Genomic DNA, 17,737 nt, shown 5'->3' with positions numbered 1-17,737 from the left:
TTTTTACTCTTTTTTTGATGCGTTTCATTCATCTCTGCATCTGTTTTGTATTTTTTGTGTCTGTTAAGGCAGCGTTTTTGTCCTGACAGTACTTTTTATCCGTCTGTGTCCTTCTTTTATTATTAGTAATGCTATTATGTGGCCTGCATCTTCACATGTTTCTCATATTTTTTATGTGTAATTTTCTGTTTGTTTATTATTTTGAATTTGTTGGACATTCCTTGATTATTTATTTTTTTTATTTTTTTTAAGTGTTTAAGTTTTCTTCTTGCTTCTGATTCGACCGTCTTTTTCACGACGACAGGTTTTACTTTGTGTTTTGGCTTTACAGTGGTCAAAGTTCATTTTAATTACATACATCTACTGCATGTAATCTTTACTTTTAAAAGATTATTTTCATGTTTTATTGTGTCAAACACAATCATGGTTCACCTGTGCAGGTGTGGAACCATCGTCTCCTTAATTGTTTGTGACAAGAATGCGAAGAAAAACAGTTTTTATAACCACATAGTTTTTTATTTTTTTAAAACATTAGTGTGTCTTGTGGAAGGAAACTAGTGTCATTACTTTTAATTAATATTATTTCAGGAAAGTCCACGTGTCAATTAAAGAATTAAAGCGACGGTATAAACTTAGTCTGGTTTAAATTAAAGCTCTTAACTCGGTTATTTTAATGTAAAAGACGCGAATACAGAGTTTCGACATTATTTCGACGTTATTTATGTATTTAAATCGCTTAAAAAGACAAATTTAACGCTCGCTCACCTTATTCCTGCACGCGGAGAAAGTGTCACACTGCCCCCTGCAGGCAGCTTCAGAGCAGTGCAGGAGAAACGGTGTGCTATGGCACGACCTGGCCGCTAGATGGGGCAGTAGTGTAACTTTAAAGGATGAAAACAGGGCGAACTTTACCGGAAGTATCAGTACGAGGATGATACAGAATAAACAGCAGCGTCTTTGTCATAAATTATATATATTTTGTGTCATAAATAAGATTAAACATGACAATAATTTAAAATAGAATAATAAAAAATAGAAAATGAGTTTTATGAGGCCGAAATATATGTTAAAACCTTAAAAGTAACATTTTCTGAGCGTAAATCCACATTTTCCACTTTATTAAATATCCCAAAAGAAATAATTTTATATTCAAAGATATTGGGTGAAAATGTAAAGTTGCAGAAAATATGACATGTATTTTATCAGACGAATGTGCTGGAAATCTCAAATAATCTGAATTCGGTTTTATGAGAAACATTTAAAGGGTTTCTTGAAGAAAATATATGAAAATGAATACATGTTAAAACCATTAACAATTTATTTTTTCCTGTATATTTAATAGTCGTTGTGGTTTCAGATGTTCATAATGAAAATCACTGCATACGGTAGTTAAATTAAACAAAGAGGCTACACAACAAATAGGAATGCATAAAATGATTAATTCTGCTTATAATAATAAATAAATAGCAGCAAATAGTAATAGGTGCTGATTTAGACGAGACATTAAAAGCAAATGTGTATTTTTGTTATGCAATATAAGGTGGAAAAATTAAATATAGCAAAGTATAACAACCAGATTTTCCCCCTAGATTAAATGAAATACACATATTTCAAGTTATTACACACACAATTGTTTAAAAGACTTGTTTCTGTGCTTCTAAATTAATATTATCTTCGTGTTTGATGATGTCTGATTAGAAGGTGAGCGGGAGAAATTTAGATTTCCGGTAATGTCATGGTGGCTGTGGGTGAGGCTTTGCGTGTGTGTGTGTGTGTGTGTGTGTGTGTGTGTGTGTGTGTGTGTGTGTGTGTGTGTGCAGATCTAATGAGTGAAAGAGGGAAATAAAAGTGTGGGTCACATGACTGCGCCACATCTGCTGCAGCTGCTCGTTTCACGTCTGGAGTTTGGTTGCGGTCGGAGTGTTTCACAAGAACCTCCTCACATCTGTGGCCTGAGAGAGAGAGAGAGAGAGAGAGAGAGAGAGAGAGAGAGAGAGAGAGAGAGAGAGAGAGAGAGAGAGAGAGAGAGAGAGGGAGAGGGAGAGAGAGAGAGAGAGAGAGAGAGAGAGTACAGATTGTGCAGGAGCACAGTTGCAGAGAAGACGAGACATTAGAGGAGGCTGGTCCCACGTTGGGACGAGTCAAAGTTATATTTAGTCTCACTGAGTCATCTTTCTTCCTCCGGTTCCAAGTACGGCGAGAGAGAGAGAGAGAGAGAGAGAGAGAGAGCTGTGGTTTGAAGAGAAAATGACGTTTGGTTTCTCAGGTTGATCTGCACTGTTTCTTTAATGATGCATCAGAACCTCCATTCATCCATCCATACATCCATCCATCCATCCATCCATCCATTCTTTCAACAAGTCATCCATCCCTTTTTTCAACAATCCATCCATCCATCATCCATCTATTCAGTTATCCGTTCTTCCAACAATCCATCATCCATCCATCCATGAAACCTCCCACACAAAAGAAAAAGGCCAAGAATGTCTCTCTCTCTCTTTCTGCTCCACAAAGTGTCTCCCGGTGAGGAACTGATATTGAAGAGTAACTGTAATGAAGATGATTCATATCTTCATGTGGAATAAAAGATCCTCCGTGTGTTTCTGCCGTGAAGCGTCGTCCTGCGTCTTCGTCCTGCGTCTTCGTCCTGCATTGCGTCCTGCATCGTCGTCCTGCGTCATCGTCCTGCAGCGTCGTCCTGCATTGTCGTCCTGCGTCATCGTCCTGCGTCTTCGTCCTGCATTGCGTCCTGCATCGTCGTCCTGCATCATCGTCCTGCAGCATCGTCCTGCATTGTCGTCCTGCGTCATCGTCCTGCGTCGTCGTCCTGCATCGTCGTCCTGCATTGTCGTCCTGCGTCATCGTCCTGCGTCTTCGTCCTGCAGCGTCGTCCTGCATTGTCGTCCTGCGTCATCGTCCTGCGTCTTCGTCCTGCATTGCGTCCTGCATCGTCGTCCTGCATCATCGTCCTGCAGCATCGTCCTGCATTGTCGTCCTGCGTCATCGTCCTGCGTCATCGTCCTGCAGCGTCGTCCTGCATTGTCGTCCTGCGTCATCGTCCTGCGTCTTCGTCCTGCATTGCGTCCTGCATCGTCGTCCTGCATCATCGTCCTGCAGCATCGTCCTGCATTGTCGTCCTGCGTCATCGTCCTGCGTCGTCGTCCTGCATCGTCGTCCTGCAGCGTTGTCCTGCAACATCGTCCTGCGGTGTCGTCTTGCAGCGTCGTCCTGCAGCATCGTCCTGCAACGTCGTCCTGCAGCGTTGTCCTGCATCATCGTCCTGCAGTATCGTCCTGCATTGTCGTCCTGCGTCATCGTCCTGCGGTGTCGTCCTGCATCGTCGTCCTGCAGCGTTGTCCTGCAACATCGTCCTGCGGTGTCGTCTTGCAGCGTCGTCCTGCAGCATCGTCCTGCAACGTCGTCCTGCGGCGGCGTCCTGCAGCATCGTCCTGCATCGTCGTCCTGCATCATCGTCCTGCATCGCCGTCCTGCAGCGTCGTCCTGCAGCGTCGTCCTGCAGCATCATTCTGCATTGTCGTCCTGCGTCATCATCCTGCGGTGTCGTCCTGCATCGTCGTCCTGCAGCGTTGTCCTGCATCGCCGTCCTGCAGCGTCGTCCTGCAGCATCATTCTGCATTGTCGTCCTGCGTCATCATCCTGCGGTGTCGTCCTGCATCGTCGTCCTGCAGCGTTGTCCTGCAGCATCGTCCTGCAGCGTCGTCCTGCAGCATCGTCCTGCATCGTCGTCCTGCATCATCGTCCTGCATCGCCGTCCTGCAGCGTCGTCCTGCAGCATCGTCCTGCAGCATCGTTCTGCATTGTCGTCCTGCGTCATCGTCCTGCGGTGTCGTCCTGCATCGTCGTCCTGCAGCGTTGTCCAGCAACATCGTCCTGCGGTGTCGTCTTGCAGCGTCGTCCTGCAGCATCGTCCTGCAACGTCGTCCTGCGGCGGCGTCCTGCATCGTCGTCCTGCAGCATCGTCCTGCATTGTCGTCCTGCATCATCGTCCTGCAGCATCGTCCTGCGTCGTCGTCCTGCGTCGTCGTCCTGCGTCGTCGTCCTGCAGCATCGTCCTGCAGCATCGTCCTGCAACATCGTCCTGCAGCGTCGTCCTGAGGTGTCATCCTGAGGCGTCGTCCTGCGGCGTCGTCCTGCAACGTCATCCTGCATCGTCGTCCTGAGACGTCGTCCTGCAACCTCGTCCTGCAGTATCGTCCTGCGGCGTCGTCCTGCAACCTCGTCCTGCGGCGGTGTCCTGCAACCTCGTCCTGCGGCGGCGTCCTGCAACATCGTCCTGCGGTGTCGTCCTGAGGCGTCGTCGTGCGTCGTCGTCCTGCAGCGTCCCACAGAATATCAAGCGTCGCCGCGGCGATCAGAATGCGCGGCAGCGTCCTACGGCGCTTCGTATGGATTCACACGTCCCGTCCGTGTCCGTCAGTGAGACATTGAGTTGCGCGACGCGTCACGGCTGAAACTGATGTTTTCTTGCGTTTGGCTCCGACTATTTATAGCCCGGCGCTCTCGCACGCCGTATCAATATTTGACGACTCCGGCCCGGCCTGCAGGACGACGACGACGTCCTTGAGGCGGAGGAATCGTCTCACGGGCTCGTCGCTGTGACTCAACGCTGCGATCAAGGTTACAAAGGATCAATACGCCAGATGTGTGATTCTCACTCTGGGTGTGACGAATCAATTTCATATCGCAGTTCGTCACTCAACACGTTCAGTGTAATCGATTTATTGTTCACATCATGCGGCCTCCATGACAAAAGGTGTTTCAGGTTGCAGTTTCACACCATTTAAATACATTTAAATAAAACACACACCTTTGATTTGGCATCTTAAAGGCTTTAAGATGGACTTTTACCGGGACTTTTATTTTGACAGTCGCGGTAATAACAATCCAACTTGGTCGTCTGTCCACTACAATGTCCGTCTCCACGCCATTGTTAATGTTCTCTGCATGAATGTGTGTGTGGTTTCATTGCAATAACCAAACAGCACCCACTAGTGGTCCAACATGAACACTACACCATTTTCCGTCCTTCATTGCCACGAGAAGCGGCTGCTGTGATGCGACCTGTCCAACCTACGACGGGGAGCATATTGGCGTGATTTGTTTGCAGGTCAGCCACCAGACACCGAATCCACACGAGAGATGAAAGCCGATCAAGCAAAGTAGGAACTAAAACATGAAAGGACTCGACGCACTTTGTGCGTCTTGGTCATTTTGCAGCCATGTTGACGGCAGAAATGTCCTCAGTGTGACAGACTGATGTGCTGCTGCTGCTGCTGGACGTTTAAATCACTTCAACTAAACCCGTTTTCAACACGGTTTCAATGAATCCTGGTTTTTTTTTCTCCAACCGTCACTTGGAGCCTCTCGAGGAGCAGCGTCGTGGGAAAGATCCACAAAGACGAAGAGGTGACAGATTCTACACCTTCACTGCAGTGATGGATCAGATGGTGTGTACACACACACACACACACACACACACACACACACACACACACACACACACACACACACACACACACACACACACACACACACACACACACACACACACACACACACACACACACACACACACACACACAAACATTCAAACTGTCAAAGTGGTGGACCTGCATTCTAACAAAACCCAGACGCATGTTGGACGTTTATTAATGGATTACATTTCGTTTATATTATTTTGCTAACCTTGGAGAGAAACAATCTCACCAAAAAGCTAAAAACACATTAAAAAAACCTCATAAAATTGTCTTTTAATTTAAATATAGTCTGTGTGTGTTGAGTCGACATTAATTCCGTGGTTTTTCCCTGAATAAATATCCATTACAAGCTTCAGCCTTCAGTAGAAAAACAATGCGATTAATCGCAATTACAGAAAATTGTGCAATTAATTAGTTAATGTATTTTAATGTTTTTGTTTTTTTTACCAGATAAGCGGTAGATAATGGATGGATGGAGAAAATGCTCCCAATCTGTAGTATATCTATGATTGTACCTGTACTACGCATATGATTCCACCTGTATTGTGTTTGAGTGTACCTGTAGTGTAAATCGACTTCTACCTGTTTTATGTCTATAATTTTTGGTCTGTATTGTGTCTGATTTTACGGCACATGATTCACGATGTAGTGACCGTGGCCAGAGCTCCAGCATCAAACCAAGTGTTGTAGTATCATCAGCAGGGGGAAAGTGAAGGCTGCACTGAACACTCGTGACTTTACTGGATTTTTTTTTTTTTTTTATCATTTTATTTTATTTTACTTCTATCTCTAAGGATGCACTCATTTCAACTCATTTCAGCCGCCTGTCGATCTGCCGCTCCATCTTCTCCTCGCTCGTGACCAAGACCCCGAGATGTATGTTGGCGGATATTGAAATGCGTTGAGTCTGACTTGTGTGTGTGTGTGTGTGTGTGGGGGGGGGGGGGGGGGGCATCATGGGTTAAACCAATATGGAGTCAGCTGGATCTTCTCCTCTGTCTCCACTCCAAAGCCTGCAACACACAAGTGCACACATTGAGAAATTGACTTTTGAAAGGACAAATATCGAGCAGCTCTTCAACAATTTCCCACAGGGGGACAGCGGTCCAACGACATTGCAAGGTATCCAAAGTGTCTCTCCACAAATCCAGCCTCGGTCCCGATATTGAGCTTAAAATCTCTCTAGATTCGACTATTGTGTGTCTGAGTAGGTTACTTAATTTTAAAAAGGGCTTCACCTGTGTTGTTGGAGATCAGTCGTCGCGGTCCCAATTACTCAGTATTTCGTCCTCGAGATTCTTCCTCCCCCTTTTTTTACGGCCACCTCTGCTGCACTTTGGCTTCGTGTGCTGCTCATAGTCCACCGGGACCGCCAGTTTCCGATGCTCCTTCGGCTCGTCCTGCTCGTCCTGCTTGTCCTGCTTGTCCAGCACCTCCTGCTTGTCCAGGTTGTCCAGCTCGTCCAGAGCCGCCAGTGCGTGCAGCGCCTCCAGTGCCTCCAGTGCCTGCGGGTCGTCTATCTCCTCCAGCTGCTGAGATTCAAACAGCGCTGCGAAGCGCTTCGGTATCTGGCCAGGTCGTCCTTGTGTCGGCCCCTGAGACCGCTTAGGTTTCGGAGCCACCGTCCTCATCCAAGACTGCTGGGGCTCCTGAGGGTCGTTCTGCCACTGACACATCTTTACCCTCCGTCTCTGCCGGCGGGACTTCGGCCCTTCAAATGGCTGATCCTTCACCACGACCTCTGGCTTCTGAAGCTCCTCCTGCTGCTCAAGCTCCTCCTGCTGCTGAGGCTCCTCTGGCTGCTCAAGCTCCTCCTGCTGCTGAGGCTCCTCTGGCTGCTCAAGCTCCTCTGGCTGCTCAAGCTCCTCTGGCTGCTCAAGCTCCTCCGGCTGCTCAAGCTCCTCCTGCTGCTCAAGCTCCTCCTCCTGCTCAAGCTCCTCCTGCTGCTCAAGCTCCTCTGGCTGCTCAAGCTCCTCCTGCTGCTCAAGCTCCTCCTGCTGCTCAAGCTCCTCTGGCTGCTCAAGCTCCTCCTGCTGCTCAAGCTCCTCTGGCTGCTCAAGCTCCTCCTGCTGCTCAAGCTCCTCCTCCTGCTCAAGCTCCTCCTCCTGCTCAAGCTCCTCTGGCTGCTCAAGCTCCTCCTGCTGCTCAAGCTCCTCTGGCTGCTCAAGCTTCTCCTCCTGCTCAAGCTCCTCTGGCTGCTCAAGCTCCTCCTCCTGCTCAAGCTCCTCTGGCTGCTCAAGCTCCTCCTCCTGCTCAAGCTCCTCCTGCTGCTCAAGCTCCTCCTCCTGCTCAAGCTCCTCCTGCTGCTCAAGCTTCTCTGGCTGCTCAAGCTCCTCCTGCTGCTCAAGCTCCTCCTGCTGCTGAGGCTCGTCCTGCTGCTGAGGCTCCTCAGATAGAGGCTCTTGAATCGGGCTCATGCTCAGCTGCTCCTGCAATTTAAGGTAGAAAATGTGAGGATAATGAGGATGAAAATGTTGTACATGTTGAACCTTGAAGTATCAGAACATTAATACTGGTCTAGATTCTGCTGAGACCGAGGGATAAACCAATCCGCATTTTTTTCACTTCTGATCCGATCCTGATACCTGAATTTGGACATTTGCCGACACATTTGCCGAGCATTTTGCTTTAATATTATTATCATTAGTGTTAATTTTATATGAGGCTGTACTAAACCCCTCTCAGAAAGGTTGGATAGCATAGTGCTACTACATTAGCCTGCTCGCTGACTGCAAACTGTGGTATGGATTTGTGGACTCATTACTCCGGGTGTCATTGAGACCCCCCTTCCGTTCAGGAAGTCCATTCCACATTTTGCAGCCAGCGAGCAGAGCAGCCGACCCGGCAGTACCACTTGTGGAGTCATTTCAGCAACAGTAATGCATAGTCAAGGCTCATGGATTGGGAAACATCGGCAGGTTGGATCGGATGCCGATACTGATACTGGATGGGATTGGTCTCATCCCCAACGAGACCTAATGTAGCAGTTTTAGTTTCCAGATGATTAATCTAATCTAATCATTAAAATTCAAAGAATTGAAGGCACTGACCTGTGGGATGTTGTAAAGTGGAGCCTGTGGCTCTGGGTGCATGGGAACCTGTGGGTTCTGGTACACAGGAGCCTGTGGGAAGCAGTATGCTGGAGCCCATGGGTTCTGGGGCATGGGAACCTGTGGATTCTGGTGCATGGGAACCTGTGGGTTCTGGTGCATGGGAACCTGTGGGTTCTGGTGCATGGGAACCTGTGGGTTCTGGTGCATGGGAACCTGTGGGTTCTGGTGCATGGGAACCTGTGGATTCTGGTACACAGGAGCCTGTGGGTAGCAGTATGTTGGAGCCTGTGGGCCGTAATAAACAGGCACCTGTGGGACGCAGTGCACAGGAGCCCATGGGTTTTGGTGCATTGGAACCTGTGGGTTCTGGTACACGGGAGCCTGTGGGTTCTGGTACACTGGAGCCTGTGGGTTCTGGTACACGGGAGCCTGTGGGTTCTGGTGCATGGGAATCTGTGGATTCTGGTACACGGGAGCCTGTGGGTTCTGGTGCATGGGAACCTGTGGGTTCTGGTACACGGGAGCCTGTGGGTTCTGGTGCATGGGAATCTGTGGATTCTGGTACACAGGAGCCCATGGGTTCTGGTACATGGGAACCTGTGGGTTCTGGTACACGGGAGCCTGTGGGTTCTGGTGCATGGGAATCTGTGGATTCTGGTACACGGGAGCCTGTGGGTTCTGGTGCATGGGAATCTGTTGATTCTGGTACACAGGAGCCCATGGGTTCTGGTACATGGGAACCTGTGGGTTCTGGTACACAGGAGCCTGTGGACCGTAGTAAACAGGCACCTGTGGGATGAAGTACGCGGGATTCATTGCTACCATCATGGTTGTAGCAGTCGTGGTAGTAGCAGTTTAAAAGATAGTTGAATGCTGGTGAAATAACTTCTGTCGCAGTTTAAAAGATAGTTGATCGCTGGCAAGATACGTTCCTGGACTGGTGTCTTCTGAGGGTTTATAATAACTGAAGAGCCACTCGGTTCTGTTTGGTTATATAGCCAAAACTCAGTGTGATGACATACCACATCAAAGCTCAGTGTGATGCTACATCAAAACTCAGTGTGATGACATTACCACACCAAAGCTCAGTGTGATGGCTACATCAAAGCTCAGTGAAATGACTCTATAACATCAAACCTCAGTGTGATTGGCTACATCAAAGCTCAGTGTAATGAATCTACCACATCCAAGTGCAATATGACATCACAAGCCAACTTCAGCTCGGTGTGACATCAAACCAACTTCAAAGGATTCAAGCCCCGCCCCTTTGGGCCTGCTGCCATGACAACCATCAGCTGTCATGACTAATTTGTAGACCTGTGTCTTGTTTAAGCTTTAAGCTTTTCTTTTTTAAACTTTAATAACTATTTTATCTTTAATATTTACAAAATAATTTGCCCTCAACAACACATCAAAATCTGATTGGCTGATGACACTGTCACTCACCTGTTTAACACAGTAGCAGCGTCCAGCGTCGATCAGCGGTTTGCAGTGCTTTCCTCTGCTAGCCCCCGCAGAGGAAAGGAGTTGTGATGCATTTAGAGGACATAGGAGATTTGAGCTCCACAAAATATCACCAGTCGTCTTCTGGATAAAGTTGCTAAAGTCACTAATTGATTCCACACACAGATTTCACAATCACTTTTTAATTATTAAAAAAGAAAGAAAGATCATTTTTGACAGGGCTGCACAGTGAACATCTCTCTGGAGTAACTGGAAAGCAGTTGCAAATAAAGTAAACTGAAGTTAAACTCAACTAAAACCGTGTTGCTTTGCTTTAATATACGAGTGGAGTGAGCGGATATGCCTTTGCAGCTGTTAGTCAAAAAAACAAAACTTAATTCACTCATGATTTGGATTGAATACTGTAACTTTAAAGTAGGAGATGAAATGATCAAAAACACATGCATATATACAATCGATCTCACGGCACTGGACGTGATTTTCTACAGCTTTCAGCTGATGGCACACTGATGTGGTTTGATGCACAGGAAAGGTGTCGGACGAAAAATACAAAGCCAGAGGCTAACAAGGCTTCATGCACGGGTCTTTAAAGATGTTACGAGTGGTGGAGTGCTGCCTTTCCCCTCTATAAACATATCTATGGTAAATAAACACAGACTTGCATCACAAGTGTCGAAACAAATCAGGATTCAGAGTTTTAGTGGAGAAGAACAACTGCAGGAATCAATGCGTCGAGGTAGAACTCAACCACCATCAAATTCACCCTCAAAAAACAACTGCAGCTCAGAGAACATCTGGGGGGGGGGGGGGTGGGGGGGGTCAGCTGCTCAATCCAGTGGCCACATCTGGACCAAGTGGACAAAAAAAATCACATTGCAAGTGTCGAGTGATAAAAGTGTGGGAGCAGAAACGAGCTGCAGCGTCGGTCCACAGTGTTCCTTCACCGCCACAACAGAGATACTGCAGAGCAAGAAATGAAGAGATGAAGGGAGGAGGAGGAGGAGGAGGAGGAGGAGGAGGAGGAGGAGGAGGAGGAGGAAGAAGGGGAGTAAGATGAGGAGGTTGAGTCTTGAAGCAGCGTGAACTGGATTCAGCCAGACTTTAGTAAAAACAGCCTCGTCCAGGAGGCGCTGACAGTCTGGGAGGGGCGGGCAGGGAAATGAATACGTACACACACACACGCACACACACACACACACACACACACACACACACAGATAGAGAGGACACACTATGTGCTGCCTCATGTGAAAAACAAATGTTTTGAGTGGTTTATCAGTCCGGCTCGGCCTCGGCTCCCAGAAAGAGGAAGCAGTTTGGTCGGGCTGTTTCAGGGTGAGGGAACAAAACACACTGTGCTCACACACACACACACACACACACACACACACACACACACACACACACACACACACACTGAACTGATTGAGGTTATTGCACTTGTAAAAATCCCAACTTATTCGTCCTACATGTCAGCCTGGAGGCTGTGATTTTCCGAGATGTTGTTATTGACCGTCACGTTATGTGATATTATTATATTTAGGCTCGTTTGGCAACAACACCCGGACTCTTTTATCCTCACTTTTGTAACTCAAGACAGGAAAGGGTGAGTACGCTCACTCCGAGGGACAAAACACGACTCAGCATATCCACTGCTAGGATTCAGGGGAAGTGAAAAATAAGAAAAAAAACAACATGCAGACATTTTCTGAAAAGTTGCTGAAACCCAGTGAAACAACAACTTAACATCATTTCATTTAAAATCTTAAAATATATTTAGATTTTCCAGTCTGGCTTGGTGATTGGAGAATGTGCAGAGTTTGTACGTTTTCCCTGCGTGGTTTATTCTACTATATTGTATTATATCATATTAAAATCAATATTGTTGTTGAACTGATAACATGTCGTATTACATCATATCAGCATAGCAACATATCATATCTGTATCAGTAACATCAAAATGTTATTTATTAATAACAGAAATCTGCTAAAAACAGTTTAATCTAACATAAATACACAATATATAGGATGAAAAGCCTCTTATCACAGTGTTCAGTAAAAGTTTTATCAGTGTCAAAATTCAAGAAAACGAGAAATATACTGTAATATTTGCCCCGTAAAATATCAAGGTAATTATAAAGATGCACTGTGAGATTCCAGTGATACGATCGAAGCTTGTCAGAAAAGTGACACAATTCATGTGAATCAGGAATCACGGAATGAAAACAGACGTTATTGTTCCATCCATCCATCCATCCATCCATCCATCCATCCATCCATCCATCCATCCATCCATCCATCCTGGGTTGTAGTTCAGAGGATTCAAGCAGCCAAACATTGAAGTTTTTGTTTGTTGTAGTCCAGAGTGGAATTTCCAAAATCATCAATATTTTTGCAAAAAACCATCAATTATTGCCGAATATTTTACTACAATCTCAACATAAAACCCATTTTAAAGATAAATTCTGGTGCAATGGGCTAGTTAGATGACTTTCATGGCAGCACCACCTTCATCTCAGCTCCGGTTTCGGTGTTGGAGCTTCTGCTCTGAAGAAATTTGCTTTAAAAAAAAACCAAAAAACAGATCAGTTTGTGGAGGTGGAGGGTCTTGCTCCGGGGCACAACGGTAACCTGGAAACCTGGAGGCCTCATTCTCAGTTGTAACTTGCTCCACCCCTCCCACCCCCTCCCCCACCCACTATTGAGCTGACCTACATTACAATCAGGGCTTTTATTTTGTACACTCTTGCACACAAACTGTGACTTCCTTCACTTATAGGGTGGGTGTGTAAATATAGTTACGTCGTCTTGCACAAGATGTTTACAGTGGATGTCCAGGCAGTTGTTTTTTTTATATCTTAAGATAAATAAAGCTGCACCAAGTTGAGTTCATGTTATTATTAGAAATACTACAAACAAGCACAACGGTGCTTTTTTTCCCCTTTATTCCAGCGTTTCCTTCAATTTACCATTGTTCGTTCGGGCGGAAATATGAAAACGACGCCACTTTGCAGGTTAAAAGGGTTAAAAGTTAAACGGGGGGGGGGGGGGATAGAGGAATAAAGTTTATTTTTGCAACCTTGTGAAAATAATCTGTGATTAACGGTGAACTCTGCTGTAAATATGAGCGTCTCTAATGGAAACAGTTATTTGCGAGGGGTCGAGGCGAACCCCTCGGACCCCCACGAGGCTCTACCACACTTTTTTTTAAAAACCTCCCGCTGCACAGGATGTCTTTTGTTTCGCACGTGGACTGATTACGTTACACGCAGAGTCAGGCTGCAATCGGACGCCCTGTTTGTGCCGGCGTGATCCAATCACGATGCCAAAGATAAAGTCGGAATCCATTCCGGAGGCGGTCGTGAGAGAGATTGGCGGCGGAGTGGAGGAGTTGCTAGGCCTCAGACCGGCTGACGAGCGGTTTGAGCAGCGAGTAAAACCGCTGAGGAGTCAGCTTAGTGGCTGGTCCACGTCTTTCCTTCTTTTATTTACACAAACACACAAACAAAAAAATCACAACGTGCTGCGAGGAGGATTGAGGAGTGTGGCTCCTCCAGCAGCAGAACCGTGAATGATGTTAAAAAGCGCCTTTAAATACTCTTCCCTCAACTGGGTGGAACCATTAAAAACTCCATAGGTACTAAAAGTTAACATTAGTGTCTAAAAACTAAGCTAAAATCCTCCAAACTAAAACCACAACTATGACTTAATGAAAGGAAACTCCTATAAACCAATACATCTCAAACCAAACACCTAAATGGTAAATTAAGTTGTAAACCCGACTAAAACTATGTGCAACACCCCCGCTTGCTCCTCCTCTTGGTTCGGCCCGGAACCTTCCTTAACCGTGGGGAATCTTTTACTGGGACACCGGCCTGAACACCAAGAGAAAGTAAGAGGAAACTCCTCACACACCACATCAACAACTAAAAGAATAAGATCATCTTAAATGCACATATTCAATAAATAAGTTAAAACAACAATTGTGTGCAAATTCATTTATATAGGTGCAAAATATCTTGATCTTAAAGTTCCGTGTGCTTCTTAACCCTCTGGGGCCTGTGGACTCACCGGTGCGTCCTCGTCACATGACCGTTTGAAAAGGCAGTAGCGCCACAGCACAGCGTCGTCTGGTCCAGTGTTTCAATCCGGAGATATGAGGAAAAATATGTGTGACCTTTTGTAAATAGTTTTACAAAAACGCCTGAGGCAGTGCTTCTATTTCACTGTGAATATCTGTATACAACTGTTTTTTCAGTCCTGTTTTGATAAATTTGAGTTAATTATAGTTTAGATTTACTTTACAAGTAAACAAAATGATTCGTTAACCATGTCTGTGACTTTTATAGTCAAGAAATCTATGTTTTTACCACCCGCATTTGTAATTTTATGGTGTTTTTAGAGCCACTGTTTTAATACAGTATGCCAAAGTGATGAAATTACTTCAGAAATGCATTTATGAGTTTGTCCTGAACAACATGACACCAAAAAAGGCGCAAGGTTTAAGGATATTATATCTGAGATATAAAGGAAAAATCAACTGTAGTGAAAAACGGCACAAAATGCTTCAGGCCCCAGAAGTGTTAAAGTGCTGAATCAAGTGCTGTGATTGCGTCAAAATAAAGGAACGAGCTTCCTGTCCGTTACAGAGTGAAAACGCCGACAAGTTGCGACCTGGACGGGATTTGACTGACGGATGTGCAGCAGCTCCTCGCATAATAACACGCCTGGAGATGCATGAGGATTCAGTGGGAGCAACCGTGAAGCAGATGATTCTGGATCCGGGAGAACGTTGTGATGTCATGATTTAGTTAAGAGGAATTTTCTTAAAAGCCTCAAATAGTTATAACAATAAAATTCTATTTTCATTTGAAAATGGGGCCTATTTTGGGAAGAATTTGTTTGAAAAGTCATTCATGTAACACATTTGTCCCCAATAAGAATAAAATCTTGAGTTTTGGAAAAATAAATTAAAAAAATTCAGCATTCAAACCATATTTATTTTTACATTTATGTAAATTTACCATAAATTTACACTGTAAACCTTCAAGATGCATTATTTATTTATTTTATATAAGTTTATCAACTCAAATATTATCATTACTCACTTCAGGAAAGTGACATTTTATTGTTACGTCAGTAAATCAAGTCCACCTTTTTTCTCCATTCATTATATTTGTTCTATTCGATTCTATTCTTGTTGATTTTGACTGAATATGATTAAATACTAAATGTGTGCCATTTGAATTTGAGCATAAGGAATAATTAAGAGTGACAAAAGCAAACATTTTAAACAATTTTAAAGCAAATGGCTTGAGGAAACTGCTCAAGAGTTCTCTTAATGCATTAATTGATAAGTAAGAAGTTTTTTTTCACACGTGCTTTTCTCCGGTTGTGCTACTAGAGAGGATAATTCCTCTGAAGAAAACAAAGAAATCCTGTAAATTAAACTAGAAAATCAGAGTATTTGAGTGAGACACGAGCTGCGTTTTCCCACAAATCACAGGAATGCTGCAGGTACACGAGCCGAGTCAGCGTCTTTGTTAGCCATCACGTAAACAACAACAATCGACTTTTCGTCAACAATCGTCCGTTTTTTTCCCCGAATGGGAGGTTTTGTGTCTGCGGACACATTGTCCCGGGAACTCGTGTGTTTCTGGGGACACGGTAAACACATGGCTCGAATTACCGCCTCCTCCTCCTCCTCCTCCTCCTCCTCCTCCTCGTTCTCCACGACTCCTCACTCGCACATTCCTCGCCGTCTCAAAACATCTTCTCCCTGACCTGCTCTCCTTTTCTCAAAATAAGGCTTCGCGGATATGAATGGGCGTGAGCACGTGCCCCCCTACCCCCCCCCATTACCCCCCCCCGAGGCTCCCAGGTTTCTAGGAAAAACACCCGACGTCATCCGTCTGCTCCTCCTCGGGCCCCGGCTGTAGAATGATAGAATTATTACTAATAGAATTTCTCCCCCCCCCCCCCCCCCCCCCAAGTCTTGACCCCTCCAGGCGCGAAGTGAACAAACGTGCATTGTCTGTTTGTCCAGTTTGAATATTCTGTCACGCCGTGTTCCCGCCGGCAAGTAGGAAGCATTCTGCTCGGCTCCGCCCACTCCTGCTCTCTTTGTTCGATTCCTCTCACCGCCCACCCCCCCCCCACCCCCCCCGGCATCGACCCAATAATCGAGTTACAGAGCAGATCTGTTTTCCAGTGTTTTCTACTCGCACAGGTGGAAGGGTTGAGTCGAGTGTAATCGGAGGAAAGGAGAGAGAGAGAGGGAGAGAGGGAGAGAGGGAGAGAAAAACAAACCTGACGAGGAGGAAAAACAAGATATTCGGCTTTGGAGGGACAATTACCCAGCGGCCCGCTCCGACCATGTGAAAACCTCCAGGCTGCAGAAAAGAGTTTGGAACCGTTCATTAATGTTTGTGACGCTGATGAAACAACGGCCGTTTGTACTGTACAGAAAAACTCTTTTCTTTCATTAAAATGCGCCAACAGCTCCGGGATCTGTGTTATTATTCTGTGCGCCTGGCCCTTTAAGAGGCAAAGATCATTCCCGGGCGCCGGGTTTATTGTTCCCGCAAAAAAAAAATCGGGTCAAATTTGCCAGTGAATGCGGGATGGGATTTTTGGTGAAAATCTGGGAGCGCGTGACACAATGAACACATTGGAACGTGCAAAAAGGACGTTTGTAATGGCGGGCTATGGCTTTTGTTCACGCTTCGTCAAAAACGTTTCTGCAAAAATCTAAAAGAAAAATAAAAAGTGGAAAAATTTGGCAGTGAAAGTGGGTGAGATTTTGAATTAAATTTTTTTTTTTTTTTTAAATAGAAAAATACATGGAAGGGATACGAGTCAGTAGCGTGCGGCAGGCACAAACAATTTTTTTTATATTATTAATTTTATATTTATTTTGTATTGATATTATTATTAATAATAATATGAATAATAATAATCGTATTATTAATAATATTATTATTAATAATATTGTTATTAATATTATTATTAATATTATTATTATTAATATTATTATTATTACTAATAATATTATTATTAATAATATTATTATTAATAATATTGTTATTAATATTATTATTATTATTATTATTATTATTATTATTATTATTATTATTAAGAGGCCATCCAAGACATTCATTGTATCATTAAAAATTTCAAAAATGTTCACTAATGTTCAATAAATTGGTTTAATGTATATAACTATATATATATATTGGTTATATTGACGAAAATGAAAACAAACAGCTGCCAAAACACGGATTCATTCAAGATGGCGGCAGTAAAAAAATGTTTTTCCTTTTATTTAACCCAGATAAAGGAACTGCTTTTGTAAAATATTTGCAGTATGAGTCGACTCGGCTCTGTGTCGCCAGTCAAGCAGCACATTTCCCCGACTTTTTCTGCCCAGTTGAGCCGTAAACATAAACTTGCTGCGTCGTCAACGTGTCATCGGGGGTAAAATGCTGCAGCGGTGCATCAGTCAGAGGAGCTCTGGCTTCCCTCCAGCTCCGAGGCGTTTGGGCGTTGAACCCCGTGGAGGGATCCGACGTGTGCGTCGCCTCCGGTTTGCAGCAGCAGTGATCTTCCATGTGGCTCCTCTAAGTGTTTTGGACGTAATCTGAGATTCCATCACATGACGAAGGGCGCCGACGAATCCGTGTGGGAATCGCGGAGCCGCTAAACCGCTGAATCTGAAGCAGG

Source organism: Blennius ocellaris (genome assembly GCF_963422515.1).
Source record: "Blennius ocellaris genome assembly, chromosome: 23".
Taxonomy (NCBI): domain Eukaryota; kingdom Metazoa; phylum Chordata; class Actinopteri; order Blenniiformes; family Blenniidae; genus Blennius; species Blennius ocellaris.
Note: the sequence above shows the minus strand (reverse complement) of the source record.